This window comes from Catharus ustulatus, chromosome 1, assembly GCF_009819885.2.
Source record: "Catharus ustulatus isolate bCatUst1 chromosome 1, bCatUst1.pri.v2, whole genome shotgun sequence".
Taxonomy (NCBI): Eukaryota; Metazoa; Chordata; class Aves; order Passeriformes; family Turdidae; genus Catharus; species Catharus ustulatus.
The window spans coordinates 109,618,786-109,641,978 of NC_046221.1; the positions used below are offsets into that span (position 1 = coordinate 109,618,786).

Here is a 23,193-nt window from a genome sequence, read left to right on the forward strand (position 1 = left end):
CATCAAAAACACAACTGGTTCTGTTTAATCAGAGCAGTACAGCCCCGGCCTCTCCCCTCACTAATTGCCTGCAGTCGCATCCCTCTGTGAGTGGTGCAGCTGATGGCCTTTTCTCCCCAAAGGCTTCCCCATAGGACGAGGAGCCGGTCGGATGCGCATCAGGAGCGCATCCCATGGGAGCCCCATGCTGCGGTGGGCAGGTTTAGCCTTGGGGAGGAGCAGAGGGGAGCGGGGGGCGCAGGGTGTGGCACCCATCCCCATCCTCCTCCTGCGCCTCAGCCTTGGCGGCTCCTCGCTGGGCAGGGCTGTGTCTGACTGCTGGAGAGCTGCACCAAAACTGGAGAGGGCTGGTTTGGGTTGGGGTTTTCTTCTCTCTTCCGAGAAGGAGCAAGTGAAGGTGAAGCTGCAACTTATGTAATTTTTCGTTTAATCAGGGTAAAATCTGTTCTTGTCTGTAGTGGAAACCTACTGAATATTTAGTTTTTGATGAGAAAGAATTGTTACTCAGAGATTTTTCTTTGAAATCCGGGAAAAGGGTAGGTGATAGTAGATTTGTCCCACAGCAACGTGGTCGCACCTATGTTTGTTATATTTGTTGTTTGATGCATGTTTGTGAGTTCCATGGGGATTATGTATGGTTGTTTTCTTAAAATATGTAAAATGTCACTTCTTTGTATTTCAGGCATGATCTTGAGTTAACAGAAAGTTCCTGAAATGTGTTAAATGTGTTATTCACGGTGGGTGACATTCAGACTTGTTTCATGGAAATCTCATGTACCAGTAAATGACTGCTTGTTGTCTGAGGGAAAACATCAAACCATTTATAAGTGGTTATAAAAGACTTCTTGTCTCTCATGAGATGAAGCATCAGCTTTATTTCTTGAGCTACAGCATTTTCATCACAAAAGTGTGAAACTATGTGGCTTTGTCACATCAAAATACGTCCTTGGCTGAGAATCTGTGTGTGTCAAGTGCATGTTTAATATAAGTTGGGCTTTGAAAATGAAGGGTCAGTCTCTGCAGGGAGGGCTGTTGTGAGTCTGCAGGATTGCATTTTCTCAATGTGTATAGCACGGCCCTAGGATTTGGTGGTTTAGCATCTTATTTATCACATTTTTACAGGAAATATGTTATGACTGCAGTGTTTGAATGTTCAAAGTGTTTTGTTCAAACAAAATTTCTCTCTAATCAAGTGAGTATAAATGCATGCCTATAACAGAAAAATATGATTGCTGTCAACTAATCTGAAAATTTGACTGAAAAAGTGTTTATTCTGGATGATTGATTGTTTTTATTTGGTATACAAAAGTTGTAGAGTATCAGTGTTACCCAGAACTAGACTTAAATAAGCATCACTAAGCAGTTTGAGTCAGTAGCATACATGAAGTCTTTAGAAGAGATGAACCACTGGAAGAATGATAAATTAGCTAGCTTTTATAGCGTGCTTCTCTAAATTTTCAGTCTTCAGTGTTAGCCATTTATAATGACTGGGGAATGGTCCAATTCTAAATGAGTATATGGACACATAGCACTGCCTCTCTCAATAGCTGACTTGAAACACCCAAAGAGAAAGGCTTGTTTTCTTTGGGAGGATCTCCATTTCTTAAAGGGAACAGCCTAGGTGGTGGAGAAGAGGAGCATAAGCACTTTTCTTGGCTTCGGTAAGAGAAAACCTACAGGCCCTTTGCTCCCTCCCCTGCCACTTTCAATTGCTGTCACCATCACCATCAGTGCAGAGGAAGCTCGGGAGGATTGCTGAGGACTGAGGACCTCTGGAAAAGTAGAAGTGGGTCAGTATTTGGGACAACTGAGTTAATCTGAGACAGTGTGCTGTATAGACAGCAAAATCAGTATCCCCTGCACCTTTCCTGAGTAACTGATATAATGCAATTTGAGTAATTGTTAGACCTCCTGTCTCTGGAGGAAAATTAAATCTTTAAGTTTTACTTTGTATCAGCAGAGCTGGCTGTTCTTATATAAAGTGGATAAAAGCAAAAAGGAAATTACAATCGATTAAATCATGAATCTATTTGCATCCTATGGGATGCAGTACATGAAAGAGTATTATATAAATGAAAGTTTAAAAAGTACACAGACCAGAAAAAAAAAGGGGGGGGGAATGCTTTTCTACATAGACCTCTTCAATTTCTACCTTCTCCTTTATAGATCTTGAAAATACTTTGTGTGCCACAGACAGAGAATCCTTTTCAGTGGCTTCACTGTCTATCAAAACTGATCTATTGGCAAGCTGAGAAACAAAAGAAGTACTGAAATCTGCATGAGGATCACCCACCAGATGTTTGATCCCACTGAGAAAGTCTTTCAGTTTAGAGGGTTAAAGAAGAATGTGGAAACTGGGGACTCAGAGCATGTGTAGGGGATAAAGGACTAGAATAAATGGAAAGCATATGTGAATATAAAAAAGTATTTTCAGGAAGGGGAAGCGAATGTGAAGAAAAAAAAACTGGATACAATTTTGGATACCTGCTCTTGTGTATATATTTGTAAGAAACAGATGTTTATTGGCAAATGGGACAGGAGGAAGGAGCCACAGCATTGCTCTATTAGGTGAGACTTGGGAGAAGAAAGCTCCTGCGTGGAATAGAGAATGGTTGATGATTCTAGTTTTGAGCTATGTTAAAACTAGGACTGCCAAGGTGTAGCATGTGCTCATTGCCTGGCTTTTACTGCAGCCTTTTTTCCAAAACAGGGGTTGGATTTTGCTCCCAGATGGGCTGCAGGTAGCAAGTGAGAGAATAATTTGAGATGGCAACAGCTGACCATGGTAGGCTTTTGTTTGGAGCCCTGTTGATGAACAGTGGGATGTTCATGGGAGGGAAAACACCTGGCAGATGTCAGCAAACTGCACACTTATGCCTGTGGTTTTCATATGCTCTTGCCTATCACTCCTGTGCGTGCCCCCTTTCCCTGGCTGCAGTCACTGGCTGGGTCCCCCTGTCTTTGGGCTCCTTGGTGGAATCCTTGCTGGCACCTGATCCTCTGGCACTCTCCATTCTTCCCATCACCCAAGAAAGTGGCCAAGTACCTGCCCTGCTTCTCCTTCTCCTCATTTGGGATTATTCCTTCGTATTCTTCATCTTCAGAGCTTCATCCCTTGCAGTGGCTCAGTCACTCTCCACCTCCCTGGAGGAGGTGAGTAAATCCTGAGGGACAACCACGTGCTGGTGTGAACTGGCAGCCCTTTCCCTGGTGGCAGGAGGTGACACTGCTCATGCCAACCAGGGAACTGGACACTGCTGGTAGCAATGGAGCAGGAGGACTCCCTTTTGGTGGAGCTTACTTTGTTTAGTCCTTATGAATCTGAGGGCAGTTATGTGTAACACCTCCAGTTTCCTAGGATGTACTGGCTGCACATAAAATCTTGTTTAATAAGCCAGCAAATATAAACAGGCTGTGAAGAACAGAAGAAGAAGAATAAAAAAGCAAAAAAAACCCAAAAAAACAAAACCCCATGTCTTCCAGACCTAGGAAACATATGTTTATACTAACTGAGAGACCTGTTCTTGCACCCTGACTCATGTCAGGGAGTATCTTAATCTGCCAGTCTTCCCACGGAAATCGGTAAGCCTGGCTGTGAAGCAAGGCTCAGTTTGGTTTAGATGGAGGTATCAAAATCTGACCCAGCCAAATCATAGCTTAGGTCAGGAAGCTGTAATCTTTCTAAGGACCCTGGAAATTATTACTTCACCAGGTGCTCTGTATTTATTGCTGTTTTCCTTCAATTAAATTGCTGCTGCTGCAGAGCAACTGTTGGGGCAGACAGAGCTTAGCCCCTCTGCTCCCAGCATGGTGTGATTGCTGAAGGTGTCCCACAGATGCACTGAAGTCCATGCATGGACACATGCATATATACAAAGAGAAGCATCACTGCTTGCCTGTGAGAATTATTTGTAGCAAGAAACCTCTACTTTGTTCCTGGTAGCAGTTCCTAACCTTGAACATCGGTAAATACGAGGTTTGATAAAGGTAAAGACAGTGGGTGATATATAAAAATGTGTGCTCTGGAAAGCAGGGTCTTTTACTTTGTCCAAATAGTCTTGATAGTGCAGGTACTGACTGCACAAAGCCTTTTGTGTGGAGCATCTGGCACAGACATTACCCAGGGACTGATGTGCAGCTGCCTTTTTGGAGGTCAGCATGTCACTTTGTCTTGAAGCAGGCATAAAACACAGGTCTCACTTTCACTTGAGGGGCTGGCCCAAGGCACAATGACTTCTTGTAAGCAGGTTTCTTCATTGATCATTTTTTAATGATCGCACAGTTTACTGACACCACCAAGCAGTTTGGTGTGGCTGACACGCTGGAAGGAAGGGATGGCATTCAGAGGGACCTTGACAGGCATGAGAGGTGGGCCCATGTGAACCTTTTGATGTTCAACAAGGTCGAGTGCAAGGCTCAGGACAAATCCAAGCTCAAATACAGGCTGAGAGATGGATTGAGAGCAGCCCTGAGGAGAAATACTTGGGAGTTTTGTGGAAGAGAAACTCAACGTGACTCAGCAAGGCATGCTCACAGCCCAGAAAGCCGATAGAATCCTGGGCTCCATCAAAAGCAGCATGGCCAGCGTGACCAGGGATGTGGTTCTCTCTCATTTGCTCTCGTGAGACCTTATCTGGAATATTGCTTCCACGTGTTGGAGCAAATACAGAGGAAGGCCATGAATGTGATCAGAGGGCTGGAGCACCTTGGCTGTGAAGACAGACTAAAGAGCTGGTGTTCAAACTGGGGCAGAGAGGGCTCTGGGGAGACTGCATTGGGACATTTCAGCTAAAGGGGGCTTACAGAAATAAATGGAGAGACTTTTTACATGATGTAGTGATATGACAAGGTGAAATAGCCGGGTTTTTTAGAGAAGTTGTCTAGAGAAGTCTGAAAGTCATAGAATCACTGAATATACTGCAGGGCCCCATCAAAGATCATAAAGTTCAACTCCTGAACCTGTGCAGAACACCCCGAGATTCACACCATGTGCCTGAAAGCATTGCCAAAGGCCATAAGTGTTCAAGGCCAGGTTGGATGGGGCTTTAAGCAACCTGGTCTAGTGAAAGGTGTTCCTGTCCGTGGCAGGGATATTGTGCCTTGGTGAGTTTTGAGGTCCCTTCCAACCTAAACTATTCTAGGATAATGGCAGGACATGGCTACGTTAGCAATGTGTCTCACTTGGTAAGTGCTCTTTTAAAATCTCAAGAACAATCCTGGAAGGAGGAGCCCAGCTGTGGGATTGAAAGGTGAAATTAGATGACAAGAGGTTTTTTTTTTAACCTTGGAATTTGTCTTTTCCATTTCTTCTGTCTTTCCCATTTAGATCATTCCAGAAGACTAAGGTTTTGGTCAATTATATGTGCTTAGAGAGAAACACTGTAATGTAGTTTCCACTGTACTGGAGCATTATTCTTGTACAGCTGGAGCTGGCAGCCTTTCATTCCCTTACCACCTCCTTTTTTTCTCCTAAAAATAGCAGCACACTACAGCAGTATTACAGGAGAGGCAGAATAACGTTTCCTGAGCAACAATTTTTGCCGGATAGTGGTTGAGGTAGCATCAAGAGCAGATTTGGGCGAAGTTGGAGGAAGATATAAATAGGAACAGAACAAAATGGGACAGAGGCAAAATTGGTACAGAGAGGATGAGACTGGCCAGTGAAAAACCTATGGATGGTGATGTTCGCTGGGCTGTGTAACAGCCTGCCTGGGGAATTGGGAAAAACCTCAGCACTTGAATCATTTAGGAGTTGTCGAGACAGAGCACTCGACAGCACTGTATGGGTAACAAACTCATGGTGCAGATAGGAGGCGTGGGTGACATGACCTAATTTTCGTCTGTGATTTCTATGATTTATTAAAGAGTTTTGCAGACTTTCTCTTAGCAGGCTTAGAGCTGGAATTTGAAGCATAGCAATTAGGAGGATCCTTTAATACTGTGCCAGCACACCGTCGGGGTTTCATTGGTTACTTGCAGGGGTAGTGTGCTAAGTGCAGCAAACAGAGGTTGGGGACAGGCTCTGTGCCAGCTTAGATCTAGTATTGACACTGGTTTGCTTTCTGTGTTCAGTCCTGCCCTCAGTGCCACTACTCGTATTTGTGGATTAGAATCGTCTATTCATGGGCTATAGTGGATATTTTGGAAAAACAACAAACCACCACCCACAGCCACTTCTCATACCACTTTTATTTAATGACACTCTCAAGAAATAGAGAATAGCTGATTTGTCTCACTATCCTGATCTTTGGAATCCCTTTGTGCGTGGGTTGAAGAAGCAGAGCCAGCAGACAATGCTTCTGCCCTCACCAGTTTTCCATGATAGTGAGGAAAGACAGCGCCCACTTCCTTCATCGATATATTTAAATATATTCTGCCAGGCTTTCTGTCTGCATAAATAACGTACCTACTTTTATTTGCACAAACTAAATATGCCACACAATTATTGTGATGGTGAAATGCTGATAGAACTAAATCACTTGAACGCTAAACTAAACATACTTGAAAAGCCGACCTTACACTTCTAAGTGTTGGTGCTAAGGCTTTTGTTTCTGATCTATTACCTGTTGACCACAGTTCTTGTGAAGCTCAACCACACAGAATTTCATCCTTAAGGTTTGAAAGTATTCTATCCTCATCTGCTACTTCTGTGACTGATTTCTTGACTTGTTCTTCTTAGTGTGAACCTGAAACTGTTTTTCTTACACTTGCATCATATATAAACTAGGAATATTTGTCTGTGTAGCTTCTCTGCCCACATGATAATGCAGAGCAGTGAAGCCAGTGCTTTTCTCAGCCCTAGGGGACAGTGATTGAATTAAGGATGCAGAGCTGAAGAATAAAAAAGTTCTGTCTTTTTAAATTTTTACCAACTTCCCATTGCTGTGCTGCAGGAATGGACATAAAATGTCTGCTGTCAGTACAGGGCGAACTGCATGGTTTTGGGGTTACCCATGGGGACAAAATGGTTACACTGACCAGAAGGATACCAGCAACTTCTGTAACAGGAATGTGTGTATTTAAGCAAACTCTTTACCTGGCTTTGGACTCTCCCTTTCAAGCTCCAATGTTGTTTTTTTCTATCTGCTTTGCAGACATGATCACTGTGTTTTCTCCATCCCCTGTTGTTCTGAACCACCTTGCCTCACCCCAGTAGAAGTTTGGTTATTGCAATTTATTTTCCGGTTTCCCTGTGTACTGCATTTTCTATCATCTGTGGTGTCTTTTTCTAACTGTAGTCAGTGTTTCTTCTATCTAAAAGCAAAATAGCTGGTATGAGAAGAGATGCCCCCGTGACCTTCTGATCCTATGATGTTGCTTTGAAGAATACTGTCAGTGTAGCTATGCCTCCTTCTTTAAACCAGTCTGTGGAAATCGATACAAGTGTTTGATATTTCCATAGATTTGTAAGAAATCTTGCTGTGCTTTTTTTTTTTTCCTGAGTAAAAAACTGCTGCCATGCACTAGACGATGCAGCAACAAAACATCGTGTTAAAAACTTTCTAATTGCATAGGAAGATACTAATTGCTCTCTGGCTTCCGAGCAGTTATAAAGGGATAAAAGAGATACATTAACTACATACCACATTATGTACTTTTCTTTGCCACCTTTCTTTTAAGGCATGCCAAGGTTATCATTGTTCCTAACCTGCAGAACTGTGAGTGTGCTTCCTTGATAGTGTCCTCTGTGCCTGGAATGTTGTTGTAAAAAGAAAAAGCTCTGCAGGACAGTATTTGGCAAACAGATCAAGGTTTCAGCCAAGGAAATAGATTGTCTGTTCATTTTCTAAACAAAACTAGCTCAACTGAAGGCATGTGTTTTGTATCTGGTTTCCACTGGCTCTATTTTGATTTTGTAAAGTAGATGTGATATGCAATTATTTCTGCAAGCGTGATGTTGTTTAAAAAACACTAGTTGTTAAATATTTCTTAATTAAATGTTGGCTGCTGAGCCTGAAAGAAACTGTCCAGAAATTCAGAAGGGATAGTACAAACATTAACAAGAGTCTGAATAAGAGTTTACATAATGAACGGAATTATTTCCTACTTAAAAACTGACTGGAGATGTGGGCTGAGCAGAATTCACTCTTTGGCTAATCTCATGTTTAAGCCCAACATCTTTATATTTCTAGGCAAGGAATCCTGCTTTCTGCTGGAATTTAGTCTTCATTTGAAGACCTTGGAGAGCCTCCTCTTAACCTACTATTCTGAAGTTGTGATGTATGGAAACCCCATTTTATTAACACTGTGGAAATTTTTAGAACTTTGTTTCTTTCTCAACTCTGGTAGGACATGCAGTGAGGAAACTATTGATCATTAATACTAGAGAGGTAAAAAATTGGGACATAAGAGTAATATATAGCATTGCTTAAGATAACAGTTCTGCAAAATGCATGGTATCTTCCAGAACTGGGGTGACGAGGCATGATGACAAGTGCATTCTTTTAGAATAAGGCAATTCCCTGAAAACTGAATAAGCTGAATTGGAAGGGACCTTCAAGATCTTCAAGTCCAGTCCTGGCCCTGCATAGGACACCCCAATTATCACACCATGTGCCTGAGAGCATTGTCCAAACACTCCTTGAACTCTGTCAGGCTTGGTGCTGTGACCACTTCCCTGGTAAGCCTGTTCCAGTGCCCAGCCACCCACTGGGTGAACCTTTTTCTAATATCTAACCAAAACCTCCCTGACACAAGTTCACCCTGTGGTGCTGCAAGACATAGCTTCTCAAGGATGTTCTGTAGTAGCTCTGGGGCTGGTGACTGACTGACTGCTCTGCTTGGTCTTTTGTCGTAGGCACCGCCGAGATGAATAATTCAGTTTGTCAGGTGAAAATTTAAATTTCATCAGTCACACCTCTTCTAAAGTTATCCTATGATTAAAAATGACAAACGGGTTTCAATGAAACACTGTTTTCATGTTCTCCTAACCTCTCAACACATACGCAGTTGAAGCTTAAGAGTGTCACACGCACTCTTCAAAATTCATCTTTAAAATTATATGTTTAATGTAAGGAGAGAGAAAAGTTTCACCTATCGTTTAGAGAGAGCTGAAAATGTATCCATTTTCACTTAAAATATTGTACTTTCTTGCCTTGCTGTTAGGTACAAGCCATAGCTGTTGAGACTTTGAATTTTTGCACCTGTCTGGCATGATCTCTTTGCTGAGAAGTGATGCTTTTAGTCTTGACAAAACCTGAACGATGAATCTGGTAGCCTACCAAAATATCCTTACAGTAGCTGATAAATCCTGCACACTCATTGAGATCTGTTAAAATGTTAATGTTGAATTGTTAAGCTCAAGCAGGAGTATAACATGGAAAACCAATGCATTCCTTTTCTGAAGGTGCCCCACTTTGTTTAAATGACTAGTAACTTCCAGCAAGGTTGCAACCTCATTCCCTATGAAACCATCCTGCAGCTTCATGAATGTGAGGGCTGCACCTTGGCATTGAATTTTACTCTGCCACGTGAGGCAAAAGGCAAAACCAAAGCATGCTGTGACTCCTGAACATGTTGAAGAAGACATGAGGTGGCTGATCCCAAACATCCTGAGTCTTCGTCAGCAGGCCACAGGCTGTGGCTGTCAGGATTGCCAGCTGGCACTTGCCAATCATACGATGAATGGAGCCTGCTTGCTGTTCTCAGTGATGGTGCTTCAGCAGTCAAGCAGATGTTGCCCTCCTCAATAACAGATAGTATTTAGAGATACAGGCTCTTGGGTTTTGGTGTGCAGAGTTGCAGAGTTCTGGGATTGAGGATGATGTACATGTCTCTCCAGCCTTCAGGTTTGGACTGGGGGAACTTTGTGGGCTCAGAGGCTCAGCAGGTGTGCCAGACATTTGTGGCATTTTGCGGCTGGATGGGAGGGGGGGTGTTTCTTGTACTGGATCTGAAGGGCTTGTAGATGATGGGTCTTCTGAACCCCATGCTGTGTATCTACTAGGTGTTACACTGCCTTCACCTGCTTTGTACTACTTCCTCAGGGCCTTGTTATGTCATGTTACCAAAAAATGCAGTATTTGATTCAGACTTCTTCTCCCTTTTTCAACTGTGAAGCTAGTGATTTTCTTATAAAATATCAAGTCCTCTTGAACACTGCAAGAATAGCACCAGACGGAAATGTTGTCAACCAGCTATGCTGTTCAAGAAATCTCTCATGTGAATGTGAAAAACACATTTTCAAGATTGAAGTGCTAACCCCAATTCACTGTTGCAATCTAAAGTAAGATATTAGACCTTTCATTGTTTTAATTCAGGTTCCTGTTTAAACTTTGGACTTGTATCAAACAGCTTTGTAAATGCTGTTGGTTATGCAGCTCTTTCTAATATATTTTCCATACAATATATGTAAACACATGCAGTGTTGATGCATCAGTTTTTAAGCTCTTTGCATTCCAGCTACTGGCACTATAAAAATGCATTAGTTTAATTGTTAAGATACTAGAATTTGGCCATTTAATTTCCCTGGTAAAAGATGAGACAGTTTCTAAGTGAATGGAAGATTTTTAGCCAAAAACCTGTAAGGGTAAGAGGCTTTGGTTCTAGTCCATGGTCTTGGAAATTGGAAAAAGAGATTTTTAAGGACTACTTAGAAATAAATGATGGATATTGGTGCCATCTCTTAGTGTGGCAGCTGGAAAGTTTAATTATAGGCTGGGAAGTCAGTTAGGGATTAAGGAACGTGTTAGCAGAAGGGGTGAATGTTAATGACAGCTGTTTGCTGTAGGCTTCAGTGAGGCAAAGAACGTATAGAACACAAGCGTAGGGACAAACATATGCTGGCTTTGAACATTCAAAAACTCCAGGCCTTTGTGCCTTGGCACGTGACCAGTTTGTGTGAATCCATTTTACTATCTCACACATGTGGAGGCAGGGGGAAATTATTTCAGTTTCAGAGTCCTCAGCACAGGGGAACTTGTGTTCGCAGTTGGAAAACAGCACCTGGGCCAGGGATAAATATAAACTGGGAGAGAAGCATGTACTCATGTCCTCATTAGGAGAGTGGAATTGGCCTGAGAGAAGGGGATCCACACAATGAAACGTTTGGGCTGAGGCCCTGACATCCACATGCCTTGCAGTGGCTTTGCTCTTGTCCCAAACAGCACGCTGCCTGTGCCTGCAAAGACCTGTGAACCCATGGCATGGAGTGAAGGGGTTGTAAGCACATTGTACCTTGTGTTGCAGAACCACAATTGCAGTTTGAAGGAAACTCCAAATCCTTTTGCTTCTGGAAGCAACACATTGTGAAATAGTTCTGCATCTGCTCAGGGTACCCATAAATCCTGCTGTGCAGGTCAGGCACCACTGCTGAGGTTAGAAACAGTGCAGAGAGCAAGGATGGTTACAGCCAACACAGTGTTAATCAGTCTTCCTGTTCTGTCATTTTCCTAGGTGCTCAGTTAAGGTTTTTTCATTCAAGTACACTCAGTCTGTTCTGAAAATAGCTAAATTACATTTTTTTTTCTTCTGTGGCATAGGTTTTTCACTATATAAGCTTTGTTTGAATGAAGAGGAGTTGGAAGGGATGTGTGCCAGACTTAAGCTTGCTAGGTGCATACATGACTTAACAAGTCTGCTTTCTAACAAAAAACTGCTTTCTACAGTAACCAGATGTCATCCTCTGAGAGGAAAAAGAATGATAATATAGGCCATCTTTTGAAAAAAACAAAACTCCCTGAAAATTATATGTATTAAAAAAAAAACCAACCCAAACCCAAGAAACAAACTCCCAAAGGCAACTCAAAAAACCTAACCAACTGACAAAACCCAAACCAAAAATCCAGCCTTTTTGTTATGAAGAGTGTTTGAAACAGATACGCAATCATGGCTTGTTGGTGTTTCTACTCTTAGAGAAGTTTGGATTTATCTTTCTTGTATGGGAGTTTTAAAATTGCCTTCTATTCAGACATAGTACTAGGCCTGCTGTGCCTTACAGACTGCTATGGCCACAGTATTAGAGGAATAAACTCAGAGAATCGTCTTCTCCATTAAAACTGAACTGATTTGAACATGTTCCTTATTTATAATACATTTCATAGATTTATAGCTGTACATGATCCTCCTTGACAATTAAAACTTGCAGTACACAAAAATGTATTTAGTTCAATAAGCTGCAAAACCGTCTCCTATGAGACTTCTGGGTAGTACAACACTGAGGCTGTTGCAACAATAATTCAGTCTGTCTGCACTTATTTGCATGTGACCAACCACAATGAATGTATGGCTGAGGTGTATAGAGTGGTACAGTTGAGTGCTTGAAAAATAACAAAAAGATTTAATAAAAAAAAATTGGAAGGTTTTGGGTGCTTGCCAGTTTTGGTTACAGCTGGAGCTGGATGATTGAGTGAGGGGCTGAAGGTACCTTCTGTCCTTGCTGGCTTGAGTGGGTACTGGGTGGGTGCAGTGGCACGTAGGGGTTGTGGGCTTCTTCTCTGGCCCAGCTGCTTCCCCCTTACTGAGGAGGGACAAAGGTATTTACACCTCTTGTTCTTGGAGAGCTTACAGCCCATGGGAAGCTGTCTGGTGTTGGACAGAAAGTGCTTCATGAGCTATTTAAAATGCTGGACAAGAATTCACAGCAGGCATTTCCTGTCGTCTGAAGTGTGAGCAGAGGAAGAGGAAAAAGGAAAAAACCCTAATAAAATGCATCTCACTTTAGGGATGGTGAAGCTGCATACTTGAACCTGTGTCATTTAAGGTCATTGTCAGTGCAGGTCAAGTGATGTGCTGAACTGCAGATGGAATAATAAGAAATAAAAAGAATCCTTGTATTTTTGGAGGCAGCACACTTTTACGAGACTGTAAAAGATTATAAATGGGGTGAAACAGGGAAAAACCTCAAATGTGTGTGTTTTGGGAGTTGTGCCCTTGATTGCGTGCTTGCATGGGAGCAAGAGAAGAAATCTCTAACTTGTTCAGTCTGCAGGCTGCTGTGGTTTTCTGAGTAGTTTCAGTTTTGTTTTCTTTTTTTTTCTCCAGTTGATTCTTCTCCCCTCCTCCTCCTCCCCCAACTTCCCACCCCTGTCCCTCCTTGGAAAACCCATTAATTGCAACTGTAATTCTGAGACTTAGATGCAGTTCTGGGTACACATGACCCTGCCGTGTTCCTGGTCTTATTTGCTACTAATGGATTAGATAAAAAAGAAAGTCCCAGAACCCCACCCTGAAATATTGCAAGCTTCTTTTCTTCTTAAGAACTCCTAAATATCCAAGCCCACACTTGCATCCACTTAAGCCAGCTTGAACTAGCTTCTCTGCAAGTTTTTAGTTGTCTGAATGCCAGCCATTGTCTACTACTTGGTTGGAATGAAGCAGTATCCTATATTGGCCTGTCAGCTCTTTCTTGGCTTCGTGTCCTCGAGGCACATTTACTGTCAGTACCGAAGGTAGGAAGAGAAGGTTTCCTTGGGAATGTAATGTAGGCTGGGGTTTTGTTCCCTCTTGAGAAACCAGTATCAAAATTGTTCTTAAAATACATGTTAAGCAATCAGTCTCAATCTCTCTCAATTTTTCCATTTTTTCATTAGTGTGGCAGAGTATGTAGTTCATTTCATGAGTGTACTATAATGCCCAGAATTAACCTAAAATTGCAGTCTTTCCTCACCATTTAACATTTGGTTCAGTAAGGGTTGAGGCAAACATTTGCCAGCATACTCAAGGAACATGACACTTCTGTTGCAAATAACTTTTCCCCAAAAGCACTGCTTGAATTAGAACAGTTTGAGCTCTGGCTTTCAGCCATGGGTTCACCTAAGCATGTTACACGAAGTGACAGGTAGACAGAGGTAATACATATTTTAATGTGCTTGACTCAGCTAGAGACCATAAAATGAGGTAGACTAGACTTTCCTTTCCCAGTAGATGTGAACTTGCTCTCAATTTATTAATAAGTTACGACACTGCCAGCAATGCCCCTCAGGTCGCCTTAATGGCCCTGTGGCTCTTGGAAGTGGACAAGAGCATTGAGTTCCTGCCTTGTTTGGAAGGTGTTCTCAGCTCCTGTGAAACTATTACAGCAAACATGCTGGGAGTCAGTCTGGCCAGATTTCTGATGCCCCTGAGACCTGTCAAAGAACTGGAGTGCCTATGCCAGCAGTGAATGGAAACTATAGGTGAAATTGGAAATGTTTCCAATTGGTACTCCCTAATATTTTAATAAATATAAGAGTATCATGGCATTAATGTACTTTGGATACAGGGAGCTGCAGTTGTTCTAACATAAATCATGTTCACTCTTGTCTCTGAAATTAGATCTTGTATGGTAATAAATGCTTTAATTTTTTGAATGATACCCAACAAAAGAGAAAGGACTGTGTAAGTATAATTTTTTTTAAAAAAAATCAAGCAATATCTAGCTAGTAAGTAGGGTTTTTCCCTGACTTTTTATTGAATAAAGTGTAGCTAAGGCAGTTTTTATCCACTAGGCAAGAGTGTGGAGAAAAGAGTGTGGGTTTATGAATGGATCAAAGGTTAAAACTATGTCGGTAATTGTCATAATATGGTGAAAATATTGAACTCTTTGCTAGCTGGAGCAATGAAAGAAGTATTATTGTCAGACATAAAGCCGTCCTTGCAAGCTATTCATCATCAGTAAGGACAGTCAATCTTCAGCTGGAAGTACGGTTTGGATGCTATTGCTCTGGAAAGAGGTGAACTGATGGCAAAGAGAACAGAAGAGAGAAGAAAGAGCCTGGAAGAAGACTAAAAATAGGACTTGCCAGAAGAGGCAGAGAAGAGAGTGGTCTGAGGGGCAAACAGCAGCTGTCTGTGAGCTGCAGAGCCATGCTATGCATCCACTGTTGTCAGGGTGAGGAGAACTCAGTCCATTTCTAGTGGGAAGAATTAAGTCAGACATTTGGGAAAATTTTCCTAAACGGTGAGGTTAGTGAACCATTGCAATGAATGGCCTATGGGGAACAGGCAAACTTCAGCATTGTGGGATTTTAGTAACAGGTGACATAAATATATGACAGGTAGAGTTTAGACAAAGGGGGCTGGGAAGGGGAGCATGGAGCATTGAAGTCTGTGCAAGACAAGCTCCCTAATTAAGATCCAATATGTGTCTGATGTGCTTGTTTTGTGGTGTGCTTTTGGCATGTTTGCACGTCTGCATCTCTCAAAGAAAATGTGGTGGCTGCTGCTGGGATAATTAATGTCATTCTGGAGCTGGGAAAAGAGTTAGCTGGTTTCTTGCCTCTTTGCAAACCTTCACAGCAATGATTCCTTGAGGGTGAAGTGTCTGTGGCCCCAGCTGTAGTGAAATATGTGCATATAGTGAAGGTGACAGCAGAAAGGGTTGGAGCCCAGCTGCAGGGTACCACTTCCCTAGAGCATTCACGACATCCAGGGAGGGGGTGGATTACCTCATTCATTTTTTAGTTTAGATGTAATGGCCCTGTGAATATTGGCATGTAGTTTTGTGTCCCCACAGAAAACAGATTGCAGAGTGAGCAGAAGAGGGGAAGGAGAGGTGAAATGTGACTCTGTTGTTAATCTAACATCAGACATAGCTCTAGGAGAAACTTGTGGTTGTTGAGTCACCATTTATGATGCTCTAGGGAGTAACTGTATTTTCTACACTACATGTTTATTAGCTCCTGAGAAGGTTGAATTGTGCACTAAGGCATCAAAGTTGTTTGATACATTAAACTTTGAAATTATAAATGCCTTATTGGGAAAATCTTTCCAGTAAGGAGTGAGACAGTCATCCAGTTACCTTTTTTTTTTTTTCCCCCACCCAAACTAGCATGTAGTGTGGAATATAAATGAATTTTACATGCTGTGACCTGAAGGATACTAAAGAAAATGGATTGGCATAAAATGATCATTAGTTACAATGCACAGCAGTCCTTTGTCACTTGGTCAGAGAGTCTTGCATAAGGTCCTGCAGAATATCAGGAGGAAAGATGGCAAAAGCCACTGTTCATGGACTTGTTTCACTGGTTTGGGCACTTACCTCGTTAGCACATGTGACAGGTTTGAAACTCAGCACACTAAATAGAGTCTGGTATCAAAATCTCTCACTTTGTTTCTGAATTGTAGCATTCTCCCTTAAATTAAGATAGATTGTAGTGATGGAATTAGTGTATCCTTAAAAACACACCATAATATTTAGCAAAGGCATGTTTAATGAAAAGTATGTGGGGAAGGAAATCATTTTCGTTTTAAAGTCATTTGTTCCAGAGTTTGGGAATTGCAGCACCTAGCTTAATTACCTTCACTTCTCCTCTCAAATCATCAACTTGATACAGAATACATTTTTTATTATAATCTTAAATGCTCACTTTCTGTTGAGTAACCTAGATTTATGTGACTTACTTTTCTGAAACCCTAGTGATTTCAAAGCTGCAAAGAGCTTTTCTTTCTCTTTCTGCTGCAAGTTTGTCCATTCCCTCTTACAGTTTTTTGGATTTTTCTATGGGATTAAGCTGCATTACTGCAACTTTCTGCTTCCCTTATTTTCCCCTCCTGCCTCTCTTTTGTTTTTTTTTTCCTGACCACTGTCTTGTGGGGACTTTAGGCCACTTGTCTGTCTCAATTGCCTCAACCCCTTCTGTCCTCTCTGAGCTGCTGTCATTTCTATGTGTCTGAACTCCAAGAAGGTCATACACATTGCAGAGGAATTGCCAGATCTGGTGACATCCATCTTCAGAGACAGCATAATCCAGTATAACACTGGGTCAGGAGTATATAATGTAATTACTATGGTGCTGTATGTGGAGCATTTCAGGGTTTAATAGGTAAAAAGGGTTAGAGCCTCTTTAAAGATAGCTGTTATCTTTGTCAGGCTGTATTGGATGCTGGTCTGCAAATCCTTGCAGTTTGGTGTAGCTGCACAGATGGTGAAAGATTTTGTCTTTACTGGGATGTTACGTGAAGACACCGAAAGCTTGCTCTTAATTCCTTACGGAGCTGATCATGCAAAGGACCTTCAGGACTCAACTAGTGTGCCTTGGGAGCTGTGAACGTGCTTTGGAAACATGTAACTAAAATGGTTCTAAAGCATGTAATCAAAGTGTGACTGACTCTGGAAAGGAATTCAGCTTTCTGGCTGATTTTAAGTGAGATCACTGTACAGATGCCTGGGCCCGCCGTGAATATACTTGTTGTTTGTGCGTTTCTCCTCTGACCAATTTGTTTCTAGAAGCCCCTGCTCCCACACCATCCTTAGATCCTGGTTTGCATCCAACACATGATTTTACAGCTGGTGTCTATGGGGCATTAGAGCTGACTGCTGGTATGTGCATTTGGGTTTTGGGTGGGGGGAAATGTTGAACTGCATTTTCAGAGGATGCTGGGAGAATATTTTTGCAGTGACACTGCAACCTGGAGCACAAGTGTCACAGCCTAGCTGCTGGTGCCAATTGAACAGTATTTTTGTAATCTGTAGCAGATAATTAAAACTCTGGGGAGTGTGGAGATCCCAGAAGAGTTTAGGTATAAGAACCCAGCTGTCTGATGCCATGGGTTTGGTTGTTTAGGCTCACAAGATTTTAATTTGTTTGGGGAGCCAGTGGTTGCCTTGATGCAGTGCTGCATAGTGGAAAGTCTTTTACTTGATATTGCAGGATGTGTTTTATAGTCAAAACTGACATGAATGCCCAGGAGATTAAAATCTAAATATGAATTGAATAATCAATTTCACACAAACAAAAGCTGTTATGACTGAAAACACTGTTATGCCTCACCATCAAGTAGTCTTACTGATTTAGCTGATTTAGACCCATTTAGTGCCTTCAAAAGTTGAAACACAGGGTGTAAAATTGGTGTTAGTATAGGAAGGAACAAAAGAAAAAGAGGAAGATGAAGTAGGAGCACTTTTGTCCCCAGGCCTCAGCATGATGGCTCTCATCACAGAGAGCTGTCTTTATTCAACGAGGATTCAGTATGAATTCAGGGTGGTTCCTCTGCATTTTTTTCACTGCCTGTGACTTCTTCCTTCGTTTTGCATCTGCCTGAATTCTCAAAGTTTTCTTCATTATTTTAATCCATCATTGAGGAACACCTGGAGCTCCTAGTGATGGAGAGCAAGCACTGCTCTGGGATGTTGTGGGGAAGCCACAACAAGCTTTGCTCAAGCATCCTGCCTAGCATGACCGGGGTCAGACATCTGCCTCCGAGAAGAAATGATTCATGACCCCCTTAAAAACTGCTTTTAAAATGCTCACTTCTGGGGAGGTTTATGGAAAACCTGCTGAAGCTGAGCATGCTGCAGGGCAGCAGTGGCTGTGAGCCTGTGCCAGGGCTGGGGGCTGGGAGCAGAGCTTGCAGCTGCAGTGCTGATTTGTGTCCTGCTGGGAAGGAGCAGTGGTGGACACTGGAAGCGGCTGTGGCCAGCTGGAAGAGGCATCAGGCAACTGTTTTCCTTTCTTCTATCTCTGAACCACACTGGATTGGAAAAAAGGCTACAAAAACGTAGCAGTGAATTCCCTCCAAACCATAAAAATGGGGTGAAAATATCCAGTCACTGAAAAAAAATCTAAACACACCCAAACAAAAAAATTACAGTAGTTTCACGAATACAAGCCGCACGGATTATAAGCCGCACCCCCGGTGCCTCGACAATGTTGCTGTCTTTGTCAATAGATAAGCCGCACCCCGAATATTAGCCGCACTTTCGTTCGTCGCGAGAATCCGTGCGCAGCTTTCACAAATTGGCCAATTAGTAACAGGATCGCGGCATAGCGGGCTTTACTGGCTCGGGGCGGGGCCAGGCAGGCTCGGCCCGCTCATGGTTGCCGACGGGGCCGGGTGGCCCAGCTCAGCGCAACGGCTCGGCGGGGCTGGCCGGGTGGTGCTGCCGCCGCCGCCGGGCTCGCTGGCCCCCCTCTCCCGTCAGCACCGCCCCGCTGCCGCGTTCGCTCGCCCGGCTGGCAGGGCTGCCGCCGCCGGGCTCGCCGTCCGCCCCGCTGCCGCTTTCGCTCGCCCCGCGCCGCGCCTCGCGAGCGCCGCGCCCGCCCCGCGCCGCGCCCGCCCCGCGGCGCTTTCGCGGCTCGCGGTTCGCGGCTCGCGGTTCGCGGCTCGCGGTTCGCGGCTCGCGGCTCGCGGCGGCGCTTTCGCTCGCCGGGCGGCGCTTTCGCGAGCGCCGCTTTCGCTCGCCCCGCCGGCAGGGCTGCCGCCGCCGCCACCAGGCTCGCCGGCCGCCCCCTCCCGTCTGCACCGCCGCCGCGTTTCCTCGCCCTGGCCGGCACTGCAGGCCCCCGCACCGCCGGGCTCCCCCACGCTGCTGGCCCCGATTATGCTGGGCTTCCCCCGCTGCCAGGCAGCCCCACCCGCCGGCCTTCCTGCTTCTGCCATGCTCCCCTGCACTGCTAGCCCCAGTTCTCCCGGGCTCCCCCGCCCTGCTGGCTCAGGCTCTGCCGCCCGCCCCCGACACTGCTGGCCCCGCCTCTGCCAGGCTTTCCCACCTCTGCCGGGGCCGGCCGGGCTCCAGCTTGGCTTGGGGCTGCCGCGGGCTCTCACTTCCGTGTTGGCAGCTTTTAGAATTTTGTTAATAGATTAGCCGCCCCGGAATATTAGCCGCACTTCCGGGTTTCCACCAAAATTTTGGTCAAATTGGTGCGGCTTGTATTCGTGAAATTACTGTATACTGCTATATTGCTTTTGGAAGTAATAAGTTAGGGAGGGTTTAATTTATCAGCAAGCAGTCCTTTGTGACTTTCCCAAGCACTATTCGGTAAAATAAAGAAAAAAGAAGTAGTTTCATTGCTGGATTCTAATTACTAAGATAAATCAGAAAATTGGAGGTGATATTTTTAAATTACAGTTCAAATTTTCTTTTACATCATAGGCTCCTCCATCACCTGAACTGGAATGATAAATGTCTGGTCAGAGAGAGTCAGAAGCCCTGGAGGAGATAGGCTTGATGCTCTGATTTGTACCTTGTCTGTCTGGTTCTCTTGTTTCTGTGGGGTTAGGCAGGTCACCGGCTTGGAAGCAGTGGAGCACAGTCTATTTAGGTACTGTATGAGACAAAAATTATTGTTCACAGGTGTTACAGTATTTTGGCCTGAGGGTAGTGTGATAATGTAGCACACCTGCTATGTGTCAGCAACCCCCTGCAACTTTTTTTTTTTTTTAAAGTTTGAATTGCTTCTATTTTCTGCTCAATATAACAGAATATGAACTTTAATGATGTGATACCTGAAGCACATTCAGCTTCTGTGACCATAAATACAACTTCTAAATAGTGAATGGAGCACAGGGAGCCCCATGTGAACGTTTGGCTCCAGAACAATTTAGAAAGGTCAAAACCTCATGTAAATGTAACCCAAGTAATCAAAGTCACTTGTTTGCAGAAAATCACCCTGTGCCATTGAGGGCTGTTTCTTGCCTTTTTAGTCTCTGAATGAAGTATTTATCAATTGGTTGTAATCAAACTACAGGCAGTTTTACAATGGGTTTTCAGTGAAATGTGGATCTAGGGAGTGAAGTTGGGTGTGTTTCTATGCAATTCTCTTATGACCAGCATCTGTGGGATGTTGCTGTATTCTCCACCATGGGTTTCTTCATTTCCTTCTCCTCCTCCTCACATCTGCCTCCTTCCTGTAATTCCCTGTTGTTTCCCACTGTACAGATTGACTAACTTATGTGTGTGTTATTTCTGGTTCCCTTTACCTTCCTGCAGTGCATTATTTGTGCGGATTGAAGCTTTTTCACGAGCAGACTGTTTGCTGAAGTCTGTTACAAGCAACAGTTTGTTGTGTTTCTCAGGAGTTCTGCTTCCACCTTTTGGGTTCTCTTTGTGGTGGCACTTGGGGTTTTTCTAATGAATAAAACAACTGTCGGGTTTGGGTTAAATTGTGCATTTCTGTGGTTACACCCAGCACGCTCAGAGGGCTGAGTGCTGGCCAGCTTGTGTACGTGAGCTCTTCCAGACAGGAGCTGTCTGCAGGAACCAGCGTGAGTGGTAGGCAATGGATGTAATCAATCCTGCTTTTTTGGAGCTGGTGGATGAATCCTGGCAGTGGGGGATGAGGGGGACAGAGCCAGCCCTCACTCTGGATGTAGTTGCAGCAGCAACTGCACCCCATGCATGGAGACCTGAACAGAGGAATTAGTGAGAAAATCAGCTCCCTTCTTCTGATGGTAAATCCACATTTGCCCCTGGGGAAAACTGCTTGGATCAGCAGGAGAGGAAAGAATGATCCAAAATACGTTATGATGGCCTGATTTTTCTTCTCCTGTTCAGAAATTAGGGTAGCCTTGGGGTGCTCTAGGTGTTATGACCTCCAAAAGGTGATCTGAAACCTTGTGTGCAAGTGGGGCAGCAGAAATGGCAGTAATTCTGGGTGTTATTGCTGTGTGAAGCTCCTCATTCAGAGAGCAAAACGCACCCAGGTAATTTTATTGACTCTTAGAAATTAAAGGTAAACAGGAGATAAAGATGTCATCCTGTGCATCCAGGTGCTCTGAAACAGAAGCGAATATATGCATTTTGTGAATTATGGGTTGTCAACCCAAGTGGAAGGGGTAGTAAAATAAAAAAAAATCTTAATATCTTATGCTTTATAAAGTTGCAAATAGAGAATTTTGTTGCTGCTTTTTTATCAGTATGTAAGTGTCCCCATGATGACTCCACACAGCTATAGATAACCTCTTCTTGACTGTCATTATAGTTGATGTGCTGTCTACTCTAAATCCCACTTGATGCCAATCAAGTTCTTGCTCCACTAGCAAATGCTTGATTACTTTCTGTCTGCAAGAAGCTTCAATGTATTGCAAGGCTCTTATCAGCCCCTCTTTCTGTTCCCTTTCTCAGAGTAAACAAATCCAGCTCCTTAAATGTTTTTCCACTGGTCTGGTGTTTTATCCAGCTCCTTAAATGTTTTTCCACATTTTCTAAAGCTGCTATTGTTCTTCCTATTCCCTTCTTGACAGTCTTTAATGCATATTAAAAAATAAATTAATCCCAAACTTAAATATGATATTCAGTATACCTCTCCCTGGTGCTGCAGAAGGCAGAACACCTCCAACATTATATCCCACAGAAATTCATCAGACCCTCATGCTGCTTCATTCTGCTGCCTAACCCACATCTTCCTCATCACTTTTCACTTCTGAGGTCCCCACTGCTGCTGCCATTACTCTTAAAAGGAGTGTAGTCGGATTCAGCACATAGATGGTTTTCCTTCAGACTGCTTTGCTCTTTAAGTCAGGTGAGAGTGCCAGTGGTGTATCCCAACCTCATCAGTGTGATACTGAGCATGGATCAGGCACTCTCCCATCTTCCACTGATCTTCAAATAGCTGTGATTCCTGAAATCAATAAATTTTTGCAGGTTGTCATCATGGTGCTAACAACTTTAGGCTGAGTAGGGTTTGGGTTTTTTAATCACTTGTACACCTTTCTACTCCCCGCCTTTCCTTTTTTTTTTTTTTTTGTGATAACATAAGCTATTTCTGTAGTTCACTCATGAAAAAGTCATGTGGGGCTGTTTTAAAAGCCTTTCTAAAGATAGGCTCTGTCATCTGTACTACTCTACTTCCTTTTTATCAGCTGGGACAGATGTCCTGTCAGAGAGAGAGAGAGAGAGGCATTACTCTAGTTTGACATGACTTTTTGATACATTCATGTTGGCCATTTGTTGTGTTTTGTTCCTAATCTCATTATTTTTACAGGATTAGAAATCCTTTAGCAGTATGCTCCAGTAACTTTGGTATTAGAAGTACTCTGGCTTTTCTGCTCCCACTTTCCTTTGTAAGACTGGGTGCTGTGTTTGGTCTTTTCATTTCTTTCAGACCTTACCTGGCCTCTGGCATCTGCATAGCAGTGGTTAATGGTTTAAAGATGATTGATGGTGGTTCCCAAGCACTGTAGGGACATTTTCAGTGCTCCTGCTGACTTGAAACCACTTGGCTGACTGATGTGTTTGCTCTATTCTTCCCTTACTCCATCCAAGCTGAACTTGCACATCCTGTGTGTCAAGTGAAATATGCCCCCACTAGCTGCTGTGAAATGAGATACTGGAGAATTCAGCCTTTCTCATGTTTTGTAACAGGCCTGGTTTTCCTTCTAATGTATTTATAGAGACTCTCTTCTTATTGTTTGCCACACCTCTTGGTTAATTCTAAGTCACTTGGCATCCTAGTCTTCATTTCTCCTTTTATGTTCATCCCTTAGTCATATATCTCTGGTTCTGCTTTGGTGTACAATCCCTTTTTGATATATTCTTCCCCTCCCCAGGTCCTT

The 23,193-nt window shown here is 43.3% G+C and overlaps 1 protein-coding gene across 26 annotated transcripts in view; it reads left to right on the forward strand.

Annotated features, from left to right (window-relative positions):
* The window catches only part of EPB41L3 (erythrocyte membrane protein band 4.1 like 3), a 144,959-nt gene that overhangs the window by 48,287 nt on the left and 73,479 nt on the right, over positions 1 to 23,193 (forward strand). The window contains exon 1 of one of the 26 annotated variants that reach the window (XM_033069400.2): positions 309 to 397. The exons of the other annotated variants lie outside the window; for them this stretch is intronic. The gene's annotated coding sequence lies outside the window, so the exon portion shown is untranslated. Of the gene's footprint in view, positions 1 to 308; positions 398 to 23,193 lie in introns of those variants that run through there. 26 annotated transcript variants of the gene reach the window in all.